The sequence below is a fragment of the Tympanuchus pallidicinctus genome, unplaced genomic scaffold (assembly GCF_026119805.1).
Source record: "Tympanuchus pallidicinctus isolate F22 unplaced genomic scaffold, pur_lepc_1.0 scaffold40, whole genome shotgun sequence".
NCBI lineage: Eukaryota > Metazoa > Chordata > Aves > Galliformes > Phasianidae > Tympanuchus > Tympanuchus pallidicinctus.
In genome coordinates this window covers 818,540-839,878 of record NW_026294759.1, presented here as the reverse complement: position 1 = coordinate 839,878, position 21,339 = coordinate 818,540, and the positions used below count along the sequence as shown (strand labels likewise).

Genomic DNA, 21,339 nt, shown 5'->3' with positions numbered 1-21,339 from the left:
CTCTCAAGCACCCCTTTTAACAGGGACTCAAACCCCATTTCTACTGGGGGGCTGGTCTCAAGCACCCCCTCTTCATGTTACTTCCAGGAAACATAGAACCCAGAGGGTCTTGAATCTCTCAAGTACCCCCTTTAACAGGGACTTGGACTCTTTCTCTTGGAGGGCTGGTCTCAAGCTCCCCCTCACTGTGTTACTTCCAGGAAACGCGGAACCTGTCACACACTTGGGAGATCTCCCCGCTTGTGTGTGGGGTACCTACCTGGGGATCCCCTTACCCTTGCTCTCCATACGTGATACAGACTCCTGTCATGCTTTACCCGAGGCAATAAAAAGGAATGCCTTACCCTATTCCAGGGAACTTGTGGCTGGTCCTGACAGAGCTGGGATTTGCGGGATCTCCCAGAGAATCACTCAGGATGTGCGCTGAACAGAGGCCCCTTTGGTCCATGAGATTTCAGTCTCACTGTCCCATCTGGGTTGCTAAAATTGTCATCCGAAATCCAGGAAGAAAACTCTCTAACTCCTATGTGGTGTTAGAAAGCAACATTCCTTTTATTCCTCATGATGCACATTGGGCAACTTGACAAGCAAGCATACCCTTTCAGAGTTCAGGTTCTATTTATACAGTTAAGACATACACAAGCAGTACACTGCAACACATATGCATTCTTTTTCAAGGTCTCATAGATGTGTGCACATGTCCCTTTGGGTATGCTCAGTGGTATTTACAGTAGTCGAGTGCCCACCTACTTCCACTTTTTTCCACCACCAGCTTCATCACTGAAACCTTTGATTCATTTCCATGCACTTATCCCCAGTTTGAATAATTTCCATTGCTTATTAGGCCATAGTGAGCCACTTTTTTAAACAATCTATGTAGAACAAAATCAAAATGCCCTTGCACGTTTTGAGGCAAAAAATAAAAGTATTCTGTTGTGATTCCAGCACTTCTCATGAGGCAAAATCATTGAGGCAGAAGATAAACGTATATTCTATTATGTCCGCAGTGCAAAATTATTTAGGAAAAACAAGACTGTTCACCCACTAAAGCTGAAATGGAAAGTTTCAGAACTATCAATTTACTAATTCCTTCTGTTAAACTAATATATTGGTTCTTAAACTAATGTTCTAATCCCTGTTGCTAAGCAAACCAATCTACATCACCCCAAGGTGGTCAGCCACAATATACTATGAGAACTGCCCCTAGGATCCATTACAATTGACAAAGTTCCAATGGAGATATAGCAGAGAAAAACAGAATACTTGTGGCAAGTATGCTTAAGTGATGGAGACCATATTACGAAGAGTCTGAATGAAGCAAATAACTACTACGCACCATGAGTTTTCTTAAATTTAAGACCTGGGCCTGCAGATACACTTCACCCTATCACCAGCCATGTAGCTTATAGGGCTGGGGGAATAGGCCCCATGGAGTGAAGTGAACTCCTGGTAATTCCCATTAAATCTCTTAAGTGAGCTCCTCACAGTCTTCACAAAAGTAACTTGCAAAAAAGTATTACAAGAAGGAGGGGCCCATGACGTGCCATTATCTGTTCATTAGATTTAATAGTGCTTAAATCACTAATTAGAGGAGCCTCAGCTATCCTTAAATCCCATCTAGCTGCAAAACAGAATGTGATCAAGAGACACAGAACATAATTCAGTACAAGATAACAATGCATACAATACCTTTAATCAACTCCCTACATGGGAAGAATTAATGCATGGCACAGTTAACTACAGTCATGGGCTGGGAGGATGAACTGGCAGACAAAGTTTAAAGTTCTGGGGTGGAGATCATAAGGTGGGATCTGTGGAACAAGGAACAGTGGGTAAACCAAAAGGAAATAAATTTGAAAATGTGCTAACAAGATCTTGAGGATAGAGAACCGACTTATGGAAAAGGGCATTAGCTCTGGGCATTACCAGAGATGCAACGCATAGTGAGCCTACTAGCATTATATTGGGTCTGACTGAAGCATTTCAGAAATGACACGGGCATAGTGATACAGATTGAGTGGTAGTGAAAGAAAGGAATGTATGTCAGCTTCTTCAACACCGGTTCAGAGAAAGTGAGATAATCTCCTCATTCCCTAAGAAGAATCAAAGGGCATGAGGAAAAAAAAGACAAGTAATGGGCGGCTAGCAATTGGGTCTGCTTGTCTGACAAGTGGAGACATATCAATGAATAAACTATGATGGCTCATACATATTGAGACCAATCAGTCCTCAAAGACAATTGGTGACATTTCTAATAGACACGGGAGTCCAAATTTCAATACTAACATAGCAACATGCCAAGAAGTGTAATCTGGATAACAAAGGGTTAAGATTACTGGCGTGAATGGCACGAGTGCTGTTGTCAATCCACTAGGGTCAACTTATAACTCCCAGGTGAGAAATGTGCATCACCTACTCACTTTGCAATTAAAAACCATCATGAAAATATTTTAGGATTTGATGTCCTCGATGGGTGAATCTAATGCCAGCCAAAAGGCAGCGTACATCTTTTGGTTCAAATAACAATCTTGAACACCAAAGGGATAGGGGTGCTGCAGTGTGTACAGTTCACACAGCCCCTGCACTCCCTGAATCTAAGATCACTAATGGATTGCAATACTTTATTTCTACTGCAGTATGAAATGCAGTTTCTGAAGTTAAAGCAGATTGGAAGAAAAGACAAATTCCCTCCAGAACTCCCTCCCCATATAACTCGTCTGTCTGGCCAGTCCAGAAAGCAGATGGGAGGGGGCGATTAACAATCAATTATTGGCACCTAAATGCTAATACAGCCCTCCTAGCTGCTGCTATCTCAAACACCACAAACTTAACAGCTACTTTGCAACCACAACCATGGATGACAGCTTTTGATGTAAAGAATATGTTTTTTACAGCTCCTTTGCAGGAAGAAGATTAATAAAAGTTTGTTTTCACTTGGGAGGGAATACAATATATCTTTTACAGACTCACATGGGAGTACAAGCATTCTCCCACAATTGCTCATGCTGGACTCACTGAACTTCTATAGACAATCTCACTTCCTCAGAATGATATATAGATGATATTATAATAGAAGGGACTTCAAAGTGGCAGCAGTAGTATGGCAAACACTAGATAAAGCAGGAGTTGAGATTCCACCTGGAAAATGTAAGGAACCAAGTAAAGAAGTAAAAATTTAAGATACTTGATTGATAATAATGCAGTGATTCCTCCAGATACTCTATGAAAAATTGTAGAGCTCAATCAAGGAAGGAATTACAACAGTTAATGGGAACTTTAGGGTATTAGAGGAAACGTACCTGGATTTTCTATCATTTCCTATCCATTGTACTCACCCCTACAGAAAGGCAAGCCATGGGAGTGGAAATTAGAACATAGAGAGGCAGTTAAAACTCTAACTAAAGAGTTAAAAATATATCAGTCACTAGGTCAATACAACCCTTCAACACTGCTATAGCTGAATGGAGTTTTGTTGAACATGCTACTTACTGTTCCAAACTGGCCCCAGGGGGTGAAAAAGATCTTGACTGTTTTGTTCAACCACATTTAAAGAAAACAGAACAACAATATTCTGAGCAGGAAAAAAAAAGATTTCTATCATCTTTAGTCTGAGCAGTTAAGCAAGTTGAGAAAATATGTAAGGAACAGCCTGTACAAATCAGAATGGAAGTAATCCTGAAGGGGACTGCTCCCTGAAAAGGAATTGCACAAAAACATACCATCCAGAAATTAGCTGAAAGATACAGTAAAGTTTTCAAATGATAGATGCATATAAACACTTATCTTTAGCATTACAGCTATCTTTAAGCCTTCACCAATTGAAATGCACCTTACTGAGGCATACCAACAGAAAACACGTGGCCTCAGTCAACAGGGAAAATGGCAAACAGCAATATAAAGCTGCTGCATTGGATATTACCACTGGCAAGCAAGAAATAGAGGAATGTGAAGGTAGCACACAAATAGGAAAAATAAGAGCAGCTGTCCAAGCAGCACACAATGGAGCAAAAATCATACATGTAGATTCTTATACTATGTGGGCTTGTGACACATAGTGTCTCTGTCAATGGGAAGCCCTGAACTGGGAAGTAAATAGATCCCTAGTATGCAGGAAAAAGAATTGGCAATTATTACTAGGCATGGCCAGGAAAACACCTTTTAATATTAGGTAGGTAAAAGCCCATGCTAAGGATAATCAGCCAGCCACAAAATAGAATGTAACAGTGGATGAGTTAACAAGAGTTAGAAAAATTGTCTTAGATCCTAAGTGAAATCAGTTGGTAGAATGGTTACATCAGAACGGAGGTCACACAGGTAAGGAAGCACATAGCTGCACAGAGTAGAGGCAAACCTATAAACAGGAAAACTTGTGAAGTTATTCTTACAGAATGACCCCAGTGTAGATTGAAACTGCAAACAAATCATCCTGCTAAGGCACCAACCCTACACATCCATGAGGGAAAACGTTATGGTCTACGTGGCTAATCATGACTAACACTGGACCAGTCATATCCTCAGCAGGCTATTGGTATGACCTTACAGAAGTGAAAATAGCTTCTGGTTTCCTTGTAGCAACCAAGCATCAGAAAGCACGTAGGCAAAATACAATTGGAGGATTAACATCTGAGTTTAAAAATTTATCTACCCCTGATGTCATCCAAAGTGACAGTGACTCCCATTTCTCATGCAAGGAAGTACAGGACTGGGCAAAACAAGAAGGAATCAAATGGCTATTTCACATTTCACACTGTACACCAACATGTACATACGTGTACACCAACAGCTAAACAGGGGAGGTGCAGAGAAAGTAGAGAACAGCAGTCTATTTGCCCATGGATTCCACCTTTGAGATTTTTGAGTCAGCTTTGTCACTGTATTGCACACTCTTCCTTCTCTCAATGTCATTACCACCTCAACAGAGGAAGCCCTCCAAAGTAGTATGTCTGGAAAAATGTTGAAGTGATGTCTGCATGGGATGAGAAAGTTGAAGGGAAGATGATTTGATGATGAGTAGTTCTAGTCTGATACCTAGAGCTTGAGATAACCTAGAGATAAACAGAGTAATAAACCAAGCTGTACAGAGGTGGAAAGTATGCATTGGAGAAGCAATCAAGGTGATAAAACAAAAAATAAAGGAAATGACCAGGAAAATACAAAAGATTGTCATAAAAGTACAGCTGTCAGCTTAAATCTTGCACAACTGAGAATGCTCAAGTTACAGAAGTTTTCAAAGGCTTATAGCAAACAAATTTACAACCTTTCTCCCTGCATGGTACTGATACAAACATACGCCACTACAAAACTTCATAACCCTAAGCATATCAGAGTTTTGCAAATGTTCAATTTCTGTAGCCAGCACAAAAACACAATTCCACTTAAGAGGAAATTCAACAAAAGTGCAAAGTGAACTGTTAGTACCAGCTCTTCCTAACAATCACAGCACAAGTCAGTGCTAACATCAAAGACATATTAACATGCAGTTTCCACTGTACTGTTTAACACTCAAAAAAGTAATATACAAATTATGAATATCAAGGTATTGATATCTAGTATACAAGTCCAACTGATAATTCAAAGGAACAAGGGAAAGACAAAAAGTAGTAAAATTTAGCATGTTATTCGCACATTCTTGACCACTGCTCTTATTAAAGAGAGCTCTTAACCAAGATACATGACGAGATGGACTGTAAGGAGACAAATCCCTCTTACTGAAGAGATAGATTAAATGACTGCAGGAGCCAAGAACTTATTGATTTTTTTTAAAATACATGCTTCAAGTAATTACATTATAGAACTAGTATTGATAGACGTCTAATTCTTTACAGTGTTTCACTAACAACAAATGTAAAGGGATACATACAAGATCTATAGCCCATAGTTTTAAAGATTAGCTCATTTCAGAAAAAGTATTTTTAATTTACATGCTCATGTCCATAACTGCCAAACAGCTCAAATCCAAACATACATTACCTTAACAAAGAATCTCTAATATGTTAGAGGTGCAGATCTGTTTTTCCCTAGCAGTCACCAATGTTATCAGGATAGAATGGTTTTCCTTTAAAAACTCACAAAAGACTTGTACTCTCAGCAATACAACTGATAAAATCAAAGGCCTGATCCAGGGCTTCCAAGGCATCTGGGAAAATTGCTAATAGAAAGGATTTCAGAATTCTTAGGAATTCTCTGAAGGAATAGAATGTAAGGGTAATGGCAAATATCCAACAGGTTCTGGCTCAGCTGAATAAAAAGTGCAAGATTAACAGACTTCTGAAGTTAAGCAGCACTTGAAGAAAGGCTATCACAGAAGATAACATGAAGAACTGGACACTCTCATGAATTAGAACACGTAACTTTTATTCAGATCTTGAAGTTAGCAAGATGGTGCTCATTATGACTGTTAGTCCAAGCCTGGACATCATCCCATTCTACATTGCTGCTGGTTAATCCTTTCTTTCTTCCACTATGGAAGAGACATTATCAAGAAACAAGTGTCCCCAAAAGAGGGAGAATATGTCTCTTACTGGTGAAAAAAAGAAAAAACAACCTAGAGAAACAAATCACTGAAATGTTAGTTGCTTTTTCCCAAAATTGAGTAGCAGAAATTCAAGCAGTCATCATAATAAAAATCTCTGCAACTAACATCTATCTAGCTTCCTTAATATTTGCATTATAGACACACTGAAAACTTAGTAATGGGTGCCAAACTCATCTTCTGACTTTGGGAAATGCCTTTCCAGATCAGGAAGCAAGATGCAGTGTTCTAAAGCTGGAATCTAGATACTGTTACCTTTCTTGCAGGTAGAGGAGTTCAGTCTCTGCAACTGTTGATCCAGTATCTTTCACAAGCGCTACATTCCTGTGGAAATATTCTATGTGGAGGAAAAAATGTGCAAAAGGTTAGCAAAGTAAAACTGCAGCTTTTTCTGTCTACTATCTCATGAGATAACACTTTCATATTTGTCATTTTGTAAACAAACATTTCCACTCAGGCATGCACAAAAATTCCTACATATTACAGTTGCACTACTCCTCCCATATGTTGCTGTTAGAATGGGTGGGGAAAGCAACAAATACTTGTGTTGTTACTGTTGGCCTTCTGACTGTTAGATTAATGGGAAAATATAAACACTAGCATTCAAAGTTTTCTCTTGACATTGAAAAAATACTTTTTTTTTTTTTTTTTTTTTTTTTTGCTTAATACACAATGCCATTCAGCAGACATAATCCAGACAATAATTACCAGCAGACAGTACTTTGCACAGTATTAGTGAGGAAAAGGAAAAGAAAAAAAAAACTATACACGTGTCCTTGAGCAAACCACACTTCTTAAATTTATAGCTGCACAGTCAATGCAACAGTCCCATTCATCATCTTGGTATAACTGAGTCATCTCGACTCCTGGACTCCCACTACACTGATTAGACAGAGTTGATATACACTATACACTATATAGAACCTGTACATAACTTCTGCTCAGTTTTCTCTCCCTGCTTCATGGCACCTTCCTGTTCCATCCATGTAACACTCTGTGCAGTATTCACTTGTCCAGTTCCTTTCTCCCCAAGTTGTAAGTATTCAATGACACTGATTAAACGAAGTATCAAGGAAGCTTAGTCCACCATACATAAGAAAAACACATAGCAAATACACATCACAGACATAAGAGCAACAATAACTGGATTATTGTTTTTGTCTCCAACAAGTGCCATTTTGTACATGAGATATTATCTTCATTAATTCTTTATGTATAATTCTATATTATTATCTACATTATTATCTATATAATTCTTTATATATAATTCTATCCCCCAAAAACTATTGATGTAGTAAATTACCAATATTTTTTTTTCTGATTACAATACTTTAATCCCAAAAATTCCAATGACCCCCAACAAAACTCCATTCCTGTTCCAATCCTACATTAAAATATAATTGTATTGCAATCCGCCTAAAACAAAAAATCAGTCCTTAATTTGTACATGTTGTACATGTTAAACCACAGCTCTCTGATCATTTTAATTGCCCTTTTCTCGATCCATTCTGATAGGTCTGTGTCCTTCTTACCTTAAGAGGCCCTACTCCATGCCTCATGCGGGCAGTGTATAGGCAAATCATCACCTCCTTTGCTCTGCTAGCCATGCTGCTTTTGATGCAGCCAAAGACACTGGATTTCTGGGCTGCACTGGCTCACATTGAGCTTCTCAGCAACAAACACTGTAGATTAAAGAGCATTCCTATTCAAACGACCTCAGCTCTAAGAACCATTTTAGCAGCACTCCTTTTAGTAAGTTATGCATACAGAAGAACCTCAAAGAGTTCTGAAAGCAACAAAAAAGGTTCCTTTGTGTGCACTACTTTCAAAGTTCCCTTTTCTTCACTTCCTCCCAGCAACGTCAACAAGTGTTCAACTGAGACCTGACTTTGAATACAGTCTTGTAGTTCCTACGTATTTTGACTGCTTTTCCTTAACAATTCTGCTTCCCATAGGAATGGACAACAGAAAGACATATGTAACTCCCCAAATGCATTTCTTTCCAAATGAAAACCCAAATCTATTGCTGAGACAGACTACTACATGTAACTGCAGCTAGCTAATGCCTCCAAATAATAAAGCAGACAAGCAGAAATTTATATATCATGAGCCCTTTCTCCTCCACAACCTAGACAGAGTTTAGTATGCTGACATACTACTATCCAGAATGTATATTCTAGTAACGTTCAGACCATTTCTTAAATGGCACATAAGGGAAATGCAGAAATGTCCCCAAAATGGTCTTGCTTAAGTTCATTGTAAATGATAAATTTTCTAGCAACCTAAGCCATAATCCATTTCTCCTCCAGAGTGAGGAACTTGTCCTTTCCTCCCTTCACGTATATACCAAGCCTTCCTTACCCATGGAAGTCTATGAATAAGAACGGGAAATACTGTTCATGCCTCCTCTTCAAATCTACACCAGATGAGAGTTGCAGAGAATGCAGTGCTTTGCTGTTTATGTAGTAGAAAAAAAAAATACCATCATGTATTAAGAATCACGTGTAAAACTGTGAAAGTGCTCTTAAATTCCTGCATGTCTTACATCCCCTCAAAAATATTTCCTGAATAGCTGACTAACTCACCTAAGACAGTCTCCTGCTCATTAAAAAAATCTTGCATACATTTCTAGGCCCATACCATGGTTTTCTAGAACTGCTATGAAGCAAAAGTTTACAGGTTCTGGTTTCCCCTATGCAGACAGGCTGAGGGAGCTGGGCTTGTTCAGCCTGAGACGAGAAGGCTGTGAGGAGACCTCACTGCAGCTTTTCAGTATTTAAAAGGAGATTATAAACAGGAGAGGAATCAATTTTTAACTCAGTAGATAGCAACAGGACAAGGGGGAATGGTTTTAAGGAGGGAAGGTTCAGATTGGGTGTCGAGGAAGTTCTTTACAGAAAGTGGAGAGGTGCTGGAGAGGCCGTGGGTGCTTTGTCCCTGGAGGTGTTCAAGACCAGGTTGAATGGGGCCCTGAGCAACTGAGTCTAGTACCAGATCTGGAGGTTGGTGGCCCTACCTTTGTTAGGAAGATTGGAACTTGATCCTTGGGGTCCCTTCCAACCCAAGCTATTCTATAACTCAGGCCTAGACAGACAACTGTTCTTACCAAGAATTACTGTCATTTAAACTCAGTTCAGTAACGCCTCTAATTCACATGATCACCCACTCTAGCAGGCAGGTGCTACAGTTAATTTCCATATAAACAGCTGTGTATCAACATTCAGCTCTCTTTCTTGATATCCAATTCCCAAAAAGCTAGCATGCCTATGATACGTATGAAAAAGTCTGGTGAAATTCCTCCTTATAACAAAAAGCTGGGAATGCTCAAGATCAGCAAAAGCTGTTTTACAGCCTCATCTCCATCTCTGATGACAGACCAACACACTGACAGTCAGATGACTTTGCTTCTGCCACTGGAAGAAGCTTGCACATCTCTGCTGTCTGCCTGGATTTAAAAACTTTCTCTTAGGACTTCATCAGCCACACAGATTCCATTCACCATACTATTCAACCAGACACTTTCCAATCTATCCAAAATATTTTCCACTTTCTGCGTTTGATCTACTTCCCATCTGCATTAACTCAGTTCTGATATCTCCAGCCTGAGGTCCACACATTACTTTTAAAGACTCTACGAGAAATAAGAAGCTACAAAGAAAAGCGCACCAGTGTTCAACACTCCTAAATGATACCTAACATGTTCTAGAAACTATGTGGTGTCCTGGTGTGAGAGATGACATGTAGTTTTTGCATAATAGAATGTTGTACCAAAGGGGTATATCTCAAAATCCATAAACAAGATAAGTTTCTGTCTGTGGTTAAAGAATAGCGTGTGCACGTTCTGGAGAGATAAAAGGAGAGTCTGTATGGTGTGTTAATTCATGTCTCTCCTCCCCTGGGGAAATCACAACGGGAGATTGAGGGGATGACCAACAGCAAGGACTGTAAAACGTACATCTGCATCCAGAACTATGTAAGAAGAAATGAACTTATCTGGCAAGACATATGGCCAGAGATACTGGCCTGAAGATACTGGCCTGGCAACTATTTTGCAGATTCTGCTTACTTGGAGAAAAACAGAGAGATGGAACTTTGTCAACTACCTAGAAGATGTGTACACAAAGAATGCGAACCTGCACCAGGGGATGGACTCAGTGTCAGGATACAGCAGACATAAGAGCTTGTTTTTTCTTACAGCAGGCTCTTCTGCTTGCAGGACGCCTGCTACTGCAATCGTGAAATAAAATACTGTTTACTGAGATCCTTTCCTGGGCCTAACCTGTTCGCTTGCAAGTGTTTCTTGCAAATGGGGGCTCATCCAGATACTATCACCCCAGTGGGGAGTCCTCACTGCTGTGACACTCCACTATATTTTCAGTGGTCCTATATGCTACAATAGTGGCAATTCTGCAGGGAGCTGATAAAAAACAAAACAAAACAAATTAAAAAAAAATACTAGAACTGGTTATAAAGGCAGGATCCATGAACAATGACGTAGAGAGAAAGAAAGCATGGTAGACAGTACAGTTTTGGGAAACTGACCCGGCAACCCTATGCACAGACCTAAGTAAGAAAAATTAAGTATTACATTGGGGGTCAGATGAGACTGTTGTGTGAAGCGCGACTGAGGCATACTCATGTATAAAGTGAGTGCGGAGTCCCAACCTGTGGTTCTATAGTTCCACAAGGAGCGTGGCCAGAGAGACAAATTATGTGATTAAGAAAGAAAGGAAGAGTCTCAGAAATCTGGAAAACCCTTAGGTGTGCAACACCCAGCACGATAATGTGCATGGCAGCACACCTCCATTTTCTAGAGCTGGAACTTCAATGTGTGGTACCCTGAAGGAAGTAAAATTCTGCAGCAGTGCAGTAAAGTTGACTAGGAAAAATGGGACAGGAAGAGACCCCTAGCAGTGCCTATTGACAGTCCTTTAGCAAGAATGATAAGAAATTGGAAGGATAGTCTGCAAATAAAAGTGAAAGATAAGAAAAAGATAATTAAATGTAGTTACATGGACAAAAGAACCAATCAAAAGAGCTGCAGTATTTTGGCCAAAATATCAGTCTGACAAAGATTGGCTATGTTGGATGCTGAATTTGTCAGCAAACAATAAGACTCCTTTCTCAGACAAAGAAATGGCTTATGTCACTTTCTGATTGCAAGAAGTAAAAGAATTTATCATAAGAAAGAGTCAAAGTTCAGAAGAAAAAGGAGAGAAGCAGAAAGCTCATAAACAGGATCCCTTAGAAACTTTGACCTCTCCTTATAACCCTAATGTTGCTTTAATGAAAACAGCAGCTGTTTCAGGAACAGAGCTGAAGAATGCAGAAACAAGAGCTGGTGCCAGGTAGGGGAAACCCCTCCTCCCTTCCAGCCTGAGTCCAGAGCTGCAGCTGAAGCCACCTCTAGACGGAGAGTGCACTCCAGGCTTTGGTAGGAGTTAGAACAGTGTAGAAAAGAAATAGAAAATTTCCCCTTTCCCAATATAATATGTATCCCTTAGAGAAGTCCCAATGGGACAAGGAGAAATAGGATACATAAACCCTCTCCTTACCAGTGGTGAAGTGAGGAGTTTTAAAAGGCAAATGAAGTCTCTGATTGAGGATCCTATTGGACTAGCGGAGCAGTTTGATCAATTCTTGGGACCTAATTACTGTTCCTGGAGGGAAATGATGTCTATTCTATGCATGCTCTACAGTGGAGAAGAATGTGGGCTACCATGCAGGAGTGGGAGAAAAAGCACAGGATAAATATGAGGGACTTGTGAGATACAATAATAGTGGGAATTAAGGAAGCAGTACTCAAGACTCAGAACTTTACTAAAGCTTTTGACGTTCAGCAAAGTAAACATGAAACCCTGAGTGAATTTCTGGAGAGACTTGGAGACAGGAAGCGAAGGAATTCAGGGATGGATCCTGATGATTCCTGTAGTTAAAGGGCTCTTAAAGGTCAATTTTGTGACTAAAGCCTGGCCTGATATACAAAGGAAGCTTTAGAAGGTAGAAGGGTGGAATGTATAACTATTAGAAAACCTTTTGAGGGAGACACAGAAAGTGATTGTTGAAAAGGAAACAAAAAGCAAAAAATGATCTCTCAAGTGGTGAGACAGAGAATGGAAACCCATCAGGAAAAGGGTTTCTAAGGAAGACAAATTTTGGGGTGGAACAGTGAGGAAAGAGATAGCAGGAGTGGAAAATTAAGGTGGCAAACTCCTCCCTTCCCAACCACAACAAGAACAGATACAGAGAAAATGTTTCAAATGTGGACAAATGGGTCATCTCTAATGAAAATATCCTGAAGCAAAAAGGGAAGACAAAATATTCACAATTATAAGTTTTAAATAGACAAGTCAGGGGCTCTGCAAAAAGTGGTCCCACGAAGAGCCCTTGATAAACATAGAGGTGGGATCTAATAAAGAAGTTGTATTTTTAGTAGACATAGGGCCAGGTCATACTTAGCTTATAAAGTACCAGGACTTAATTTGACTAGTAATACTCGATTACTGTAAGAGTAATGGGGGTAGAAGTGGTCACTTCGTGAGACCACTAAGTTAAACTGGGGAACTAAAACAGTCAGTGGACAATTATTATGAAGCAGGAACAAACTCATTGGAAAAAGATTTAATAATCAAGTTAGGGTTAGAGTTGAAAACCTGAAAAAGGGAATAACCATTTCAATGAATTTATTAAGCAAGAAAGATGAAGAAATAAATGCATTAGTTCAGGCAAGAGAGGGAAATCGAGGAGGGCTCACTGTGACTCCTTTGAAAATCTTTGAAAATAACTCTTCAAGAAGGGAGTGAGATAGTGAAACAGCAACAACGTCCTATTTCACTTGAAGGAACAACAGACTTGAAACCAATTGTGCAACCCTTGATTAAAGATGGTTTTCTGAACCCTTGTACATCACCATATAACACTCCAATTTTACCAGTACGAAAAACAAATGGGACATACTGACTAAAACAGAATTTGAGAAAAGTTAATGAAATAGTAAGAAAGCGTCACTCTGGTTTCTAACCCTGATACCCTGTTGAGCAAAATCCCTTTTGAACCTAAATGGTTTAGTGTTGTAGATTTAAATGATGTATTTTGGGCTTGCCCCTTGGACCCAGATAGTAGAGATATTTTTGCATTCGAATGGGAGGACCCAGAATCAGGTCATAAACAACAACACAGATGGACTGTTTTGCCCCAAGGGTTTTACTGAATCATCTAATTTGTTTGGACACATATTGGAGAAAATTTCAGAATACAATTTTAGAGTTTTAGGTTCAAGAAGGGGTGGTGTTTTTACAATATGTAGCTGACTTGTTAATATATATATTATATATATTAACATATATAGAAAAATTAAAGGTAAAAGAGGCTACAAATGAACTCAAATTTCTTAGGAAAGCATGGACTAAGTGTGTCCAAAAATAAAATACAGTATATGGAAAAAGAAGCTAAATACTTAGGACATCTAATCTCTAAAGGTCAACAGAGGATAAACCCTAAAAGGATTCAGGGAATTGTGCAACTCTCTCTCCTCACAACAAAGAAGGAATTAAGAAAATTCCTAGGTTTAACTGGGTATCGTAGACTGTATATAGAAGCATATGCTCAGGAAACAAGCTATTCAAACTATTAGGGAAAAAACCCAACACGTTAAATTGGACAGAAGAAGAAAAAGAAAGGGTGAAAAAACTGAAACAAGATTTTGTTACAGCACTAATTCTGGCTCTTCCTACCCTGAATAAGCCATTTCATCTTTTTATGAGTAAGTGAGGGTGCTGCTTTGGAAGTCTTAACCCAGAAATGGGAAAATAAAAGAAAACCCACAGCATACCTGTCTAAATTACTAGACCCTGTATCTCAGGGCTGCTAGAGTGTGTTCAGGCAGTAGCAGCAACTGCCTTGTTGGTGAAAGAAAGCAGGAAATTAACCTTTGGAGGGCGATTGATTGCTGTTACCCCACACCAAGTAAGGAATACCCTTACTCAGAAGGCAAGAAGGTGGCTAACAGACTCCAGGATACTGAAATATGAAGCCACATTAATTGAAAAAGACTATTTAACTATAGTCATTGATTCTATCCTGAATCTTGCCTTCTTCTTATGAAAGGGAACTAAAGATACAGTGAATGTGGAACGTTATTGTTTAATCAATTATAAAACAAAGATAAGGTCAGACTGACAAGATATACCCTTAGATTAAGAGGAAATACTGTTTATAGATGGCTCCTCTAGAGTGGTACAACAAAGACCATGTAATAGCTATAAAATCATCAAAGGGACATAATTTCCCTTATGTTGAGGAAATTGGAAGTTTGCCTGGTAATTGGTCAGCTCAAACTTGTGAGTTACATGCATTAAATCAGGCATTAAAACTGTTACAGACTCATGATATGCATATGGAGTGGTACACACTTCTGTAAAAATTTGGGGAAAAAAGGGGTGTTAATAAACAGTAAAGGGAAGGAACTGGCCCACGAGGAATTAATCAGACAGGTTTTTTGGAAAGCCTGTTATTACCTGAGGAAATCGCTAAAGTACATGTAAAGAGAAACCAAAAAGGAAACTCTCTAGCAGAATGGGGAAAGAAAGTCTCTGATAACAAAGCTACAGAATCAATCAAAAATGAAAACGAAACTTAATGTTGTGCCTGAAGTAAAACCTCCTGGAAAGCAAGCATTCAAGAAAGAAGAGATAGCAGCCTTCAAGGAATTAGAGGCAAAGGAGTCAGGAGGACAGTTAACTCTCTATGACGGTAGGGAAACGATGAATAAACAAGTAATGAGAGAAATTTTAACTGTTCTACACCAAAAGAGTCATTGTGAGGTCCAGGCAATGTGTGATGCTGTATTAAAAAAGTATGTATGTATACAACTGTACGCTACAGCTAAACAAATACGTAAAAGCTGTATAACATGTCAATGAATAAATAAGGCTCTACAGAAACAACCTTCGGATGGACGAGAGGCAGGATTTCAACATTTCCAGAGCATCTAAGTAGACTATACTAAATTACCCAAAGTAGGAAGATTTAAATATATGCTAGTATTAATTGAGCATTTGTCAGATGGGTAGAGGCTTCTCTTTCTGTATCAAGAATAGCTAACATAATAACAAAAATAATTCTGGAACAAATAATTCCCAGATATGGGATTGTGGAAAATACAGACTCAGATCCAAGAAGTCATCTTACTTCACATATCTTACTAATGGAAACCCTAGGGATAAGATGAGAGTTTCATACTCTATGGCATCCTTCCTCCCCTGGAAAGGCAAAATGGATGAATCAGACATTAAAGAAACATCTGCCAAAAGTGGGTTTGGAAACTAAGCTCCCATGGACTAAATGCTTACCCCTGGCACTGCTAAGAATCAGAACTGCTCCATGAAAAGATGTTGGAATCTCACCTTACGAGATACTTTTTGGATTACCCTACCTGGGAAAGGGGATGGAGTTCTTCAGTTTGAAACTAAAGATGTCTTTTTCAAAAACTACATACTTGGGTTGCCTTTATCTTCTCTCACACATGAAGGACCATTGGCCCAGACTATGTCACTAGAGTTTGCCATCCACAAGTTCCAACCAGGAGACTGGATATTGATCCAGTCTTGGATGGAAGCTAAACTTCAGCCCTAGTGGGACAGACCCTTCCAAGTTCTGCTGATCACAGAGACAGCTGTTCAAACCACTGAAAAAATGTTGGACTCGTACATGAGTTAAAGGACTCACCAATCTAGCCTCAGACTGTGAGGACTGGTGGGTTCAGATGATCCCCTATGGATCATTCTAAGAAAGCCCTCCTCTGACTCCTAGCCCCAAACACTGCTAAGTTAAAAAAGAGCTAAATTGCAATACTGGTGGTAATAATGACCCCTCTCAAAGGATTTGAGAGTATAGATTGGGAGGACAGTGATAAATGGAGAGGGGAAACAGGCTACTCTGTGAAATTATGGGTAAATGTAACCAAGACCAAGGTTCCCCAGACCATTTAGTCAGGTGTTAGCCTGTGGAGACATGGAGGCTCAACAACTAACTAGTGAGAACAAATAGCACTGCCCTCCCCCAGGGTCAGGAACAGATACATAGGATGGAGTAATGTGTGGTCAACAACCAACTGTAATGGATGGACTTATTCACTGAGTTCATCCAATTCCATTAGGACTTCAAAAAATCAAATCAGCATATTTAAAGGGATTGCTCAGCCAAATTGCCAGCCCCTGCAGTGCAATCTGATTGTGATAATGATTAGAAAGGCAGATAAAATTATAAACCGTACTTATGGTTTTGGAGTGGATGTGACAGGGAAAGACCCAGTGGCCAGATTCAAGATAGCTGTATGGAAACCACAGCCCAATGTTACTAACCATACCCAAGAAGAGAGAGAATCTGTAAAAGGAGAGGGGCACTATCTCAATAACCCCATTATAACTGTTAAGGAAATAAAGGAACTCCAACATGCATTTGAGGTAGAAAAAGAATATGAGGATGTGAATGCCTGGGTAGAATGGGTAAAATATATATGTCCAAATTCTCAAACATAGCAATTGTTATGCTTGTGCTTCAGGGCGACCAGTTGCCCAGGTGGCCGCCTTTCCATTGAGGTGGACAAACAATGTCCAGGGAACAGTGTGTATGATCACACTCTACCAGGAGAAGACTGCCTGGGGAATTGAAACCTGTAAGTTTCTCTCTCTCTTTTGTTCCCCCCTCTCCACAGTGAGGACACCAGAAATCTTCCCATGTTATCTACAGTTGGCAAATATACAGCCTATCCCTCACAGCAGGGTGGTAATGCTACCACGTTCTTGGGAGAATTCACTCTGTCCACTGAGACCCTAAAAATTGCAGAAAATGTAGTGAGGAACTACTTGGCTCTCAAATAGTTCCCAGGGCAGATCTCTGGTAGTATTGTGGAGGGAAAATCCAGTGGTCCACCTTGCCTTCTAACTGGAGAGATACATGTGCCCTTATACAATTGGCTATACCATTCACCCTGGTATCTTAAATACAAAAAAGAAGCAAAAGAAGTCTAGAGTTATCATTTACTGATAGGATATATATATATATATATATATATATATGTATATGATATATATATGATATGTATATATATATATATACATATATGTATATATATATACACACATATACATATACATATACATACACACACTATTGGGGTACCCATGGGTGTCCCTGACAAACATAAAGCAAGGAGCCAACTTGCAGCAGGGTTTGAGTCTTCACTGTTATGGTGGGTAACTATTAATAAAATTATAGATTGGATCTATGTTTTTTACTACAATCAGCAGAGGTTCATAAAATATACAAGAAATGCTATAAAATGGATTGCAGAACAATTAATTAGACATCACTAGTAGCATGGCATGGGGATACCATGGGGATACCATTAGATACGATATTGGTTAAAAAGAGGAGTATGTGTGATTGAGTGTGTGTGATGCCAGGCAGTCAGTGTTGCACCCTTATTCCCAAGGAAGCAGCCCCACATGGCACCACAACTAGAGCACTGCAAGGACTCACTACTTTGGCCAATGAACTCGTAGAGAATTCAGGAACGGACACTTCAATTGCAAGACGGTTGGAGTCTTGGTTTGGTAAATGGAAAGGAGTGGTAGCATCCATACTCACATCTTTAATTGTGGTAGCAGGAGTTTTAATAGCAATTGGCTGTTGTATTTTCCTGTGCGCTAAGAGGATTGGTCCAGCAGCTAATTGAAACTGCCCTATCTAAGCAGATGTCAGTAGGGCCACCACTGTATTCAGACAAAATGTTAATGTTAAGAGAAGAAAGTGGTGATCAGGTGGACATGTATGCAGAAGAGAAGTGTGACATCACGATGTCAAGGCTGGAAGTCACCTACGAACCTTGGCTGAATAGATAATTCAAATAGCAGTAACTATAAATAAAAGAAAGGGGGAGTTGTGGGAGATGGCATAGTTTTTGCAAAATAGAATGTTGTACCAAAGGGGTATACCTCAGAAGTCATAACCAAGGTAAATTTCTGCCTGTTGTTAAAGAATAGGGCATGCACATTCTGGAGAGATAAAAGGAGAGTCTGCATGGTGTGTTAATTCATGTGTCTCCTCCCCTGGGTAAATCACAGTGGGGAGTTAAGGGGATGACCAACAGTAAGGATTGTAAAACATACATCTGCACCCAGAATTATGCAAGAAGAAATGAACTTATCTGACAAGACATATGGCGGAAGATACTGGCCTGGCAACTACATTGTTTTTGAACTTATGTATGTTGTAACTGGCTAATGGCTGGTATACCCACCTAAAAAGGAATTTCCTTCTTTACTTACCAGTTTGGAATTATTGAAATGACTAGTTAAAATAACCAAAAAGAGGTCAAGATTCAGAAACGGTGGGGAAAGATTAGACTTAGAGCCAAGATTATTCATTTGTTACAAGTGAATCCCTGCAGCTGTCCTTAAATCTCAACTGACCATCACGTACTACAAGAAAATCTTGATTTCCTAAAGTGTCACTACAATATGAAGCTGCCTGCTTATTATTTAGATTTGTAAGCTATGCTTCTTGCACAGAAAGAACGAATATGGGCAATACCAGGTTGTAAGATCTTCGTGTTCAGATGACTTCAGGCTTGAGATGAGTAGAAAACAACATTTGATGTGAAATGTTCTATATACACATATATAGTGTCAGCTACCACCAAGTAATATTGTGATAAACAAATGAAGAACAAGAAGATTTGTAAGAATATGAAGTACATAAAAGAATCACCCAAAAGGCAGCATTCCCAGATGGGTAAAAAAAGGAACTATCTAAACAGTAGATTGGCTGTCAGCCCACAGGGTTAACCTCTGGCTGGGAGTAAGAATACCTTTTTCCTCTCATAAAATAAAAATCCATAAATAAAGCCTGCAGAATTATCCTCATTGATTTTTTGGTTTTAAAAATAGGTTAAAACAAACATGTCATCAACATGTCATCAACAGCATACATAACTTGCACTTATCTTCCTACAGAGCAGACAGATTACTGGACTAGATTAATTCCTTCCAGACTTACTTTTCAGTGCACTAAAGATTTGGCAATTTCAGGTAAATTTAATTTTTTAAAGGAAGTACTGTAGCCTAGAGAAACAATGGAGAAACTAGAATGTGGAGCATGGAATCAAAGACCACAACAAGGACATCAGGTAATCAAATACCAAATTAGACAGACCTGTGTTTCTACTGTATTACACCTAGTCTTTTAATTATTTTAATTCAGTAAATTAGGCTCAGCATTAAAAGGGACGACTCACAGACTCTGTATATGTCCCCCACTCCCCTTACTCCAGTTAATATTTTGCAATCCATTTTTCCTAACACCGTAGATGTCTCACACCACAGTCACATGAGTTTCTTCTGCTGCTGTTACTGCCACCTAACACTTATCATTCTGCTGCAGTAGAAGGGTATATGGAAGAATTTCTTGTTTGGCATTCACATAATCAATCTGCAGTTCATGGACTGGTGACATGTGAATTCCTCATCGAACAAAGAAGTTCAAGATGCACTGCGATGTGCACTGTCTTTTGGGTTAAGAAAGAGGTGATCTTTCCAGTTTTCCTGGAACCTAGACAGACTACTGATGATGACTAGGTTGAAAAACAGCATTTTGAAGCTGAGAATTTGCTCTATGAGTTACTGTTATTGTGCTCTTTACATCTGTGGTTTCCTTGGATATAAAGAGGAGGCATTCCTTTCAGAACAACCTATGTTGAAAAAACATCTGAAATGAGTTCTAAATCTTTACACGTCATAGGAAACAAAATACCACAACAGCAAATTTGGGAACCTGTATGAAGTCATGTATTCCAATTGTGTGATATTTATCTCTGTGTATAAAGTACACATTCTCCTCTACACATTAAGTAAAAAACCTTGAAATTCTTATCATCTTTAACGTGGTTTGAGAATAAGGAAGGGAGTTAACAGAGAAGGATAAAGTGTACAAGTTCTTAGATCTATCAGTGAAGACAACATGAAGTGCATTCCTCATCTTTCACAAACAAAAAGAATCAGCCCCCCCATCTGCCTTCTTCACTGGATTTTGCTCTACTGAATTTTGGAATTAAGGTATTTACACGTATCTACATGAGAGGATTTTAATCCTGTCCTCATTTTTGTCTCATCTGAGTAAAGCAAAGGACACTGACAGATTTCTTAAAAGGTCAACCTGTAGAACAAGAGGAAATAAAGAAGTATAATTTTATCTAAATTACACTGCTAAATAAATCATTCAAGGAAGTTTGACCAAAATGGACCAATAGCGAAAATGGGAAGAGAGGAAAGCAGACAAGTTACCAAACTTATGAAGGTTACAATTAGAACAGAAAAAGTCAATTTACCTGACAACAGGGTGGTTTTAGACGTCACCAAACTGCAGCGTTTACCATTTTACCCGCTTGCATTACTGTGAGGAAAAGTTTAGGAAGGAACATTCTCAAGGACTTTTCATAAGTTCTCATTCTTGTCATCAGAAAGGAGAGAAGGAAAAGTTTTCTCTGACTTGTTTGACTTTTTTGGTTCCTGAAAAGTTTTGCAGAGAACAGTAAGAAAGTGCACACTGTTAGAAAATATTTGTTTAAAAAAAAAAAAAAAGAAAAAAAAAAAGAGGGAGAGTAAGTCACACAGAATAGAGCAACAACAACAAAACCCATCCAAAATTCATGCATCAAATTTCTGCCATCAATTTAAATGAATAAATAAAATCTTTTCAACTAAAAACAGAAATATGAGAGGCCAGCAAGATCCACCACAAGAATACTC

General features: G+C 39.0%; 1 protein-coding gene across 1 annotated transcript in view; it reads right to left on the bottom strand.

Moving 5' to 3' along the window:
- RIMKLB (ribosomal modification protein rimK like family member B) overlaps window positions 1-21,339 on the bottom strand; it is a 73,402-nt gene that overhangs the window by 7,987 nt on the left and 44,076 nt on the right. The window contains exons 8-9 of the transcript XR_008210713.1: window positions 20,919-21,099; window positions 345-6,856 (exon numbers count right to left, since the gene is read on the bottom strand). The gene's annotated coding sequence lies outside the window, so the exon portion shown is untranslated. The remainder of the gene's footprint in view (window positions 1-344; window positions 6,857-20,918; window positions 21,100-21,339) is intronic.